Raw genomic sequence first — 9,904 nt, 5'->3', positions numbered from 1 at the left:
CTGTGTGACATCTGCCCAGGATCTTCTAGCTTTCATAGTCTCTGGTGAGAAGTCTGGTATAATTCTGAATGGCCTGCCTGTATATGTTACTTGACATTTTTCCCTTAGTTATTTTATTATTCTTTCTTTGTTTTGTGCATTTGGTGTTTCGACTATTATGTGGATGAAGGAATTTCTTTTCTGGTCCAGTCTATTTGGGGTCTATAAGCTCCTTGTATGTTCATGGGCATCTCTTTTTTTAGGTTAGGGAAGTTTTATTCTATAATTTTGTTGAAGATATTTACTGGCCTATTACCTTGGGAGTCTTCACTCTCTTCTATACCTATTATCCTTAGGTTTTGTCTGCTCATTGTGTCCTGGATTTCTTGGATGTTTTGGGTTAGGGTCTTTTTGCTTTTTGCATTTTCTTTGACTGTTCTGTCAATGTTGTCTATGTTATCTTCTGCCCCTGAGATTCTCTCTTCTATCTCTTTTATTCTGTTGGTGATGCTTGCATCTGTGTTTCCTGACTTCTTTCCTAAGATTTCTAACTCCAGAGTTTTCTCTTTTTGTGATTTCTTTATTGTTTCTACTTCCATTTTTAGGTCCTGGATGGTTTTACTCAATTCCTTCACCTGCTTGTTTGTGTTTTCCTGCAATTCCTTAAGGGAATTTTGAGTTTGCTCTTTAAGTGCTTCTACTTGTTTACTTGTGATCTCCTGTAATTCTTTATGGGATTTTTTTTGTTTCCTCTTTAAGGACTTGTACCTCTTTACTTGTGTTCTTCTGTATTTCTTTAAGGGAGTTATTCATGTCTTTCTTAAGTTCCTCTATCAGCATTGTGAGATATGATTTTAGATCCAATTCTTGCTTTTCTAGTGTTTGGGGATATCCAGGACTTTCTGGGTTGGGAGTACTAAGTTCTGATGAAGCCAAGTAGTCTTGGTTTCTGTTGGTAGGTTTCTTGGTTTTTTCTTTTGCCATCTCTTGATATTTGGTGTTAGATGTTCTTAGAGTCTCTGACTAGAGTTTGTCCTGCTGCCCTTCAGCTCCCCTGCGACTCATGGGGTCTGTGCCTCCTGGCTGGCAGCTCCAGTCTTAGAAACTCATCAGAGAGAAAATGCGGATCTCACCCGAGTCTCTGGGTTAAAGTGCTCCCTGGAGGCAGTCCCTCTACTTGCAGTGAAGGGGCAGAGAGGGTCACTGATCCATCTCTGTCACTCGGAAGCTGAGAACATACTGTCCCTGTCACCCTGTGACTCCCCTGCGACTTGTGGGGCCTGTGCCTCCAGGCTGGCTGTTCCTGTCTTAGAAACTCAGTGGAGAGAAAATGGCCGGGTTTGAAAAAAGTAGACCAACACATCTATTTTGATTTTTTATTTTGTTTTGTCTTTGAGAAAATATCTCAATGTATAGCTTTAGGAACCAAGGGTAGCCTCAAACCTACAAGGATCCACATTCCTTCATCTCTGTCTCCCAAATATTAGTATTGAAGACGTGTACCCTTATGCCTAGTCCTGTATAGGTTTTTAATTGTTTAAATTTCATTTAATATTTATTCTGTGCATGACAGGGTAGCCATGTGCTTCTGAATTCTTAGTTCCCACATTGCAGTCTGACACACCCCATAGTCACATGGTTCACAAAAGCTTTCTGTGTGCATGCCAAAACCACAGGTTGCATTTTTCCATAAAATGCCCCACCCCTGAGAAAGCATCATGGCTATAGGGAAGATTCACTGCTATTGGTAAATCAGGATGACACTCAAGGAGATGGATTCAGACCTGAAGGAACATATGCCACTGGCTGGCTAAGGGTTCCTGTGTCCATGGATCCTGGGAGACCCAGTTACCTTGGGTGATCGGGTAGATATTGTGGCCTCCTCACATGTGATCCTGGGCATGTTAAAGAACCTGGGAGTAGAACATCCTCTGCGTGCTGTAAGCATTGGTGTAGAGCCAGTGCCCAAGGTCTGCCCAGGGCATAGGTTCAGACCATAAGGAATCCATGACTTTGGCAAAGTGGGGATTCCTTCATCCCTGGATCCTGGCAGACCCTGTTGTTCTGGGTGTTGAGGAACATGTTGATGCCTCTCCTATTATCCTGGGCATTTCAAAGCACCTGGGATTCAACACTCTTGTTGTTGTAGGAGCGGGTATAGAGCTAGCATCCCAGGTCTGCTCTGGGTGTAGGTTCAAACTTCTGTGACCTTGGGCATTTTATCCCCGGACCTGAAGTTTGAGGAGGCTTCTGGTTTTCTGATATTCATGCTAGAATCTGAGCTCATCAAGTCCTCTGTGAGAGATGGATGCCTGTCTATCTAGACAACTGTCTCTCTCTATCTCAGTATCAAAGGCTTTATTTCCCTTTGTTGAAATGGCATGTGAAATTTCAGCCTGTCTATTCCCCTTCCTCACAAGTGGAGTACTTGCCTCTAAAGAGTGCTTTAACCCAGGGACTCAGGAGGGAAGGCTCTGATAAGTGGATATTAGCCCAGAAGATCAGAATACACAAAGTACAAAAGTACAGAATTCCACAAACCATAAGAAACTCAAGAAGAAAGAAGACCAAAGTGTGGATACTTCATTCCTTCTTAAAAGGGGGAACAAAATACCCATGGAAGGAGTTGCAGAGACAAATTTTTGAGGAGAGACTGATGGAAGGACAATCCAGAGACTGTTCAACCTGAGAATCCTTACCATATTCAATTATCAAATTCAGACACTATTGTGGATGCCAGCAAGTGTTGACTGACAGGAGCCTGATATAGCTGTCTCCTCAGAGGCTCTGTCAGTGCCAGACTAATACAGAAGAAGAGACTCACAGCCAATCATTGGACTGAACACAGGATCCCAAATGAAGGAGCTAGAGAAAGGACCCAAGGTGCTGAACGGTTTGCAGCCCACTGGAATGAACAGCAAGATGAACTTACCAGTACCCTCCGAGCTCCCAGGGACTAAACTAAAAACCAAAGAGTACACATGGTGGGACCAATGGTTCCAGCAGCATATGTAGAGTAGAGGATGACAAAGTCAGTCATCAATGGAAGGAGAGGCTCTTGGCAGTGTGAAGGTTCTATGCCCCAGTGTAGGGGAATGCGAGGGCCAGGAAGCAGGAGAGGGTGAATAGTGAGCAGGAGGAGGGGGAAGGGAATAGGGATTATTTTTGTTTTTATTTATTTTATTTTATTTCTAATTTTTTCAGAGGGGAACCTGGTAAGGAAGATATCATATGACATGTAAATAAATAAAATATTTAATACAAAATGTTATAAAAAAAAAGAACATTGCCTTTTCCAGTTAATGGAGGACCCACATGAAAACCAAGCTCCATATCTGCTACATATTATTGGATGGACTAGGTCTTTGTTCGGTGGTTCAGTATCTGAGAGCCCTCAATGGACCAAGTTTAGCCCTTCCTATAAAATCCCTATACTCTTCTGATCCAATATTCCTTCATATATCTCTTTCACAAGATTCCCTGAGCTCCTTCTCATGTTTAGCTGTGGGTCTCTGAATCTGTCTCCATCCTCTGCTGGACTGAGCCTCCCAGAGGACAGGTATGCTCGGCTCCAGTCTGAAAGCATAGCAGTATTGTGAATGGTGTCAGGGATTTGTTCTTGCCCATGGTATTGATCTCAATTTAGGTCAGTCATTGATTTATCCTTGTCCCTGTTCCATCCTTTGTACAGAACCTCTTAGTCCCAGGATACATTTTACTATGAAGATTTTGTGGGTAGTTTTCTGCCTTTATTCCTCCACTGTGAGTCCTGCCTGGATACAGAACATGTCCACTTTGGGCTCTAGATCCACCAATGCTAAGAGTCTCAGTTTATCTCTAGACTCCCAGTGGCCCACCATTCCATTCTCTAGCAGTCCTAGAGATGCCCCTTCACTCCTATTTCTTCAATTTCCTTGCACCTGACTCCCCACTCTATTCCCCTAAAATCCCCTCTCTCACTCAGGAGGGAACTCCATCCATCCAGCTACAGTATCTATTTTATCTCTTTTTCTGAGAAATATTCAAGTGTAGTCTAGTGAGATCTTCTTGTTATTTAGTTTCTTTGGGTCTGTGGATAGTTGAATTGCTATTCTACACTCTATGACTAATACCCTCTTATGAGTGAGTGCATATCATGCATGTCCATTTTGGTCTGTTACCATACTCAGGTTTGTATTTTCTAGTCTCATGCATTTTCCTGCCAAATTCATGATATGCTTATTTCTTAATATTTGAGTAGTACATCAGTGTATAAATCTGACTTATTTTTTATCTCTTCTTCATTTGAGGGAAATCTGGGTTGATTCTAGTTTTTGGCTATTGTGAATAAAGCTGCTATGAACATAGTTAAGTAAGTATTCTTATGTGGCACTTGAGCATCTTTTGGGTACATGCACAGGAGTGAAATATCTGGATCTTGAGGTGAAAATATTTCCAATTTTCTGAAAAAACTGTTAAATTGATTTTTTACAAGTGTGTACTCCCACCAGCAATGAAAGAGTGTTTCTCTTGCTCCACTCATTACCAGCAATTGTTGTCACTTGAGGGTTTGAACTTATCCATTCTGATATGTATGAAGTGGAATCTCAAGTATACTTCAATTTGCATTTCACTGAAGAACAGGTATGCTAAACCTATCCTGAAGGATTTCTTATCCATTCAAGGTTCTTCAACTGAGAATTTTGTGTTTACCTCTGCATTCCATTTTATAATTGGGTTATTTTGTGTTGTTGCTTTCTCAATTTTAGTTCTCCATATATTTCAGATATTAAACCTCTGTTAGTTGTAGAGTTGGTAAAGTTCTTTGCACAATCTCTAGGCTGTGGTTTTTTGTCTTATTTTTTGTGTCCTCTGGCTTACAAAAGCTGTCACTTTCATGAGGTCCTATTTATTAATTATTGATTTTAGTGCCTGAGTATTTGTATTCTGTTCAGGAAAGTTATCTCCTGTATCAATGAGTTCAATGTTATTCCCTAATTTACAATTTATTAGACTTAGTGTATTATATTAGATTTCATGTTGAGGGATTTGATCCACTTAAATTTTAGTTTTGTGTAAAATAAGAAAAATTAATCTATTTTTCTGCTGTACTTCCCATAGTCTAAGCATCTTCCACATACCAGTGATCCACTTATACCTGAAGTGTTGCTTTTATAGGTTTAGAGGGTGATTTCTCATCATCACATTGTATACTCTCTGGCCTGCCACTTATTACCTGGCTTTAGGAACTAAAAACATTGCATAAGCTTCAAGAGCCACCTGAAATATGCTCATGCAATATTCAACTGTGGTAAAATGTAGCTTGATTCAGTTTGACCAGAACTTTGGCAGCTGTCTCTTTGATTTGTGGCCCTAACCCATTAAACAAATATCCTGGGGTTAATAAAGAAAACCAACTTCTCCTGGATTATCATCAAACTCTCCACTTGAATTAAATTTGTGTTTTACAAATGTTTGCTTTTCTTAGGTCACTTTGTGCCCTTGGGCCCTACTTGCAACAAAGAATTATAGACAATGAAATTACAGTTATCTAGATGCTGAGCCCTTTAACATTACTGGTATTTTTACATCTTTCATATCTATGTCCTTCTGTTGTAACTGCTTTATTTCCAACAGCATTTAAAATTCCCTGTTTCATATTTTTCTGTCTCTTAGAAATGATAACCATGAGTACTCACCATGGCATAGCCTAAACTCTACCTGACCTGAGGATTTCTCCCCTAAATAATATAGCCATTATTGTTTAATTGACCCTAACTTAGCTTCTATGTACAGTTCAGAATGAATACTGACTTATAAATAGTACATAAAATAAATGACCAAACACCTGTTACCTTCTAGATTCATTGCTACCCTATGAAAACCAATGGGTGTGACCACCATTCTTTGCCCTTGGCATTCTCATATGCCATATTCTAATCAAATGGCTAGTTAGTCTCCCCTGATAACATTTCAGGGCTTCTGTATCTAGAATATGCAAACTCTTCAGTATTCTTCTCAGAGAACAGTTCCAAATGTATAACAGACTCTAGTGCAAGTTATGCTCACCAAGTCCTCATTACTTTTAGCCAGTGTTTTTGTCATTTTCTGAAATATTTTCTGTGATTAAATACATGACAAAAGGTATTCTAAGGAAAATATTTGATAATTAGTAACTAATTGTTTGCATTTTCCTCAAGACTATTTCTCCTGCCATAAGATTTTCAGTTGCCTGTAGTTACCTTTGTATGTGCACAGCATCCTGAACATCACCACATGGCTTGTCTTTATTTGTTTATTTAAGAGTTTATTCAACTCTTTTTAGGCTGTTATATTGGTGAGAACATGATTGCGGAGTGCTGATCTTACTAGGAGACATGACCTTACAGCATACTTTCCAATCCTCTGACTCTACTGAATTTCCCTCACGATCTACAGAATGTTTCCTGAGCCTTAGGTGGGAAAATTGTTTTGTATATATATCTGCTGAAACTGGGCTTCAAACTCTCTATTTTAATTGGTTTTGGTTTTCTATACGAATATTATACATTCAAGTAATCTTATATGAACTGAGCATTTAGTATTGAGGAATACATATTTATATACACATTAATGTTATGTGCTACAACAAATAATGAGAACAGAGGCCACAAGCTTTAAATATGATAACAATTTATAATATAAAATGATTATAATGTAATCTTAACATTAAATACATAATTTTAAAAGCACAATTATTTCAAATCACAATATAGGGAGCAGTATGTTACAGGGGAAATTCATGTCATCAAGAAAGTGGTTATGTTATATCTAATTAAGAAAAGAAATTCATGAAGAGTCGTGCTTAGTTTATTTTCTCTTTATTGTCACCACTGAAATCTTGTCTATGGGATGTATTTCCAAGAGTTAAGATGGATCCTTCTTATTAAGTTAGTACTCTGTCAATACCATCATAGACATATCAGAGATGAGATTTTGCTGTATTGTTATTCCAGTAAATTTAACAATGTGATGTAATGATGACTTTTAGTGCTGTAAATCAAATAACTGGAATGGAAAATGAACTTAGCATTTCCAAGGTTGTTGATACTACAAATAAAAAAAAAAACACAAAGAGATTTTACCTCGGATGTTGTAAGGAAAACTTTATGCTACCAACAAATACCAGTGACAATAGACTGAAAATATAGGCTACTTCAAATACTGTGTTGAGATATGATGGTGCTTTTATGTTGTTTTTTTAAAATAGTAACAAAATGAATTAATATACAAATCAAGACTGTTTAAAATTACATTTCAGGAACAATTATGTGGTCATATTACAATGGTAAGTCTGTCTATGGAAAAATTTTGGACATTATCATATATTATGTTTATCTTTTGTTTGATAAATTCTATGACCAAATTTGGACATTGTGAAAGTATTCATCTGGAAATCATGACAGCACCACACTGTTAATTTTACTAGAACTTAACATAGAAAGATGAGTTCTATTTGGCTGATTAAAAGTCTAAAAGACCTCAAAATAATTTAGTCCTTGACATATAACACTCTAGTACTATAAATCACAGAATACATAAACACTCACTCAGGCATCTGGGATGTGTCACAAATGTGCAAGATTTTAATCTGAGAAACTTTCTTTACAATATTCAAACATCTAAATGTAACATGAGGTGTTCTATAAACTATTTCCATTGAACTCTATTTCTTATGTATTTCAATAAGTTCATATCATGTCTCATGAGAAGAATATAACATTTGGGGATAAAGATACAACCTAGAAGAGCTGTGCTGGAGGCCAAGATGGAGAAGACTTCCATAGCCACCATGATCTTTCCTTTAGTGCTGTGGTAGACAGGGAGAAATGTGATCCAGACACTGCAGAATACCAGCATGCTGAAGGTCAAGAATTTGACTATATTAATTATGAACATTAAATCTTAAGAATATAATCTGTATACTTCTCTTTTGGATGATTTCAACTTCAGTATATGTATTAAAAAGAGTGGTGAGTACCTCATCTTTGATGCACACACTTGCCTGTTCCATTGGAAATTTCATTTTCTGGGCATAGGACACAGTCAAAACAACAAGCAGCTTTTCCTTCCTGAAGAGATTTCTTGAATCCAGGATGACAACTTTCACTGAATATAGAGATAGGAACCTGAGGATATTAGAGAAGTAAAGACATATAAGCATTAATGTAGTAAATTAGTTATATGACTGCATTGGGTAATAATGCATTTGATATTATACATGCTTATATGTGCCTATAAATACACATTAACAAAAAGCTCTTGAACATTATATTTATGTATCTATATCTATGTACATAGATAGATAGATAGATAGATAGATAGATAGATAGATAGATATAAATAGTTTTAGAATCATGATTAACATTGGTAGGAAATTAGTGATTCTTGGCAATAATAAACACATGAAAAATACTAGAACCTGGAAAATGAGTTTGTAATTTTGGCAGTGAAGCCATCTTTTAATTTATGAGGAGGCATGAAGCTCACAAAAGGATTTTTTTCATGGTTTTTACTTGTGTTCTTACAGAATAGTGTAAGATTTCACCCACCTCTTGCTCCATTACTATGCTCCATTCTATCCTGTCCTCAGAAATTGACAATTTTTGACCAGGTGGAAAATTTGGAAAAAAATGTTCCTATTTTCACATTATGTGCAAGACCTTATGGGAAATCCCAGAGTTTCAGAATGTCATAATCTACATGCAATTTCTCTGAAGGATTCAGTTATTGGATCTCCACCAGGATTCATGAATTTAGTGTTCTTCAGCATGGAGTTCAGCTAAGGGAGATTTATGATTCATAATGGTAATTTTATTGTTAAGTAAAGGTCTAAAGTATGTCACATTTGCATTTTCATTGAACCCTCCAAAAAATGAAATAACATCGCACATAAATGTTTGAAAAATGTGTACACTTACTTTGAGTTAATATCTTAATAACCATAATAGTATGTTAACAGAATACTGAAATAAATTTCATATTCTTCATGCATCCTACTGATTTTCAGTACTGATGAGCAAAGTTTATGGTATGAGACTGATTTTCTATAGGCATCTGGTTTTGATTTATCAGTGTTTAGGATAATTTGGACTCTGAACATGTCTAAGAGTTTTGTAACTTGGCTTAACTGAGATGTGAATACACATCCTGAGTTTTAACAGGCTCCTTTCATAATCTGTGCCTGGACTGAATACACTGAAGTCAGGCAGTTGAGCAATAGTGTAATCATAACTACTTGCTCTTGACCATGGAAATTCATGTGGCAAGCCTTCTTAAAATTCTGTCAAAAAGAGTCATTCCTGATGCTGATCTATAGAGACTTATTAGGAGCAAAATATTCCATTTCCATATTTGGCCTTTGTCCACATATTTTATGAGAACAAATGAAACAAACCCATGAACTGGGCAGTGGTGGCGCATGTCTTTAATCCCAGCACTTGGGAAGTAGAGGTGGGCAGATTTCTGAGTTTAAGCTCAGCCTGGTCTACAAAGTGAGTACCAGGACAGCCAGAGCTACACAGAGAAACCCTGTCTCGAAAAAAAAAAAAAAAACACCACCAACAACAAAAAAATCCTAAGAAGTATCTATAGTTGACACAGATTCATGAAGGGTTTTAAGAATATTTGACTTGGTGGTACTGTACAGTCTTTAGTACCTTAAAATACTATGTCACTCTTTTTCATATATAAGAACAAAGTAAGAAGTGATCCAGTTCTTACTGTTGAGAACCTTAGAAGGGAAGGAGACTGACAGCACCTTTAACAAACCCTTTAGTTCCTTGGCGTATATTTCTATGAGATTGGCAAGTTGATTGTGAATTTCACACAGGTATAGATTTTCCTTCCAGTCAGTAAAATAGTCTAGAAAACTTGTCTTCTAAAAAGAACCCTATTGTATTTGTTT

General features: G+C 37.2%; 1 pseudogene; it reads right to left on the bottom strand.

Moving 5' to 3' along the window:
• The window catches only part of LOC116104683, a 27,956-nt pseudogene that overhangs the window by 1,825 nt on the left and 16,227 nt on the right, over positions 1–9,904 (bottom strand).

Source organism: Mastomys coucha, unplaced genomic scaffold (genome assembly GCF_008632895.1).
Source record: "Mastomys coucha isolate ucsf_1 unplaced genomic scaffold, UCSF_Mcou_1 pScaffold22, whole genome shotgun sequence".
Lineage (NCBI taxonomy): Eukaryota > Metazoa > Chordata > Mammalia > Rodentia > Muridae > Mastomys > Mastomys coucha.
Note: the sequence above shows the minus strand (reverse complement) of the source record. Positions and strands in the feature narration are given on the sequence as shown.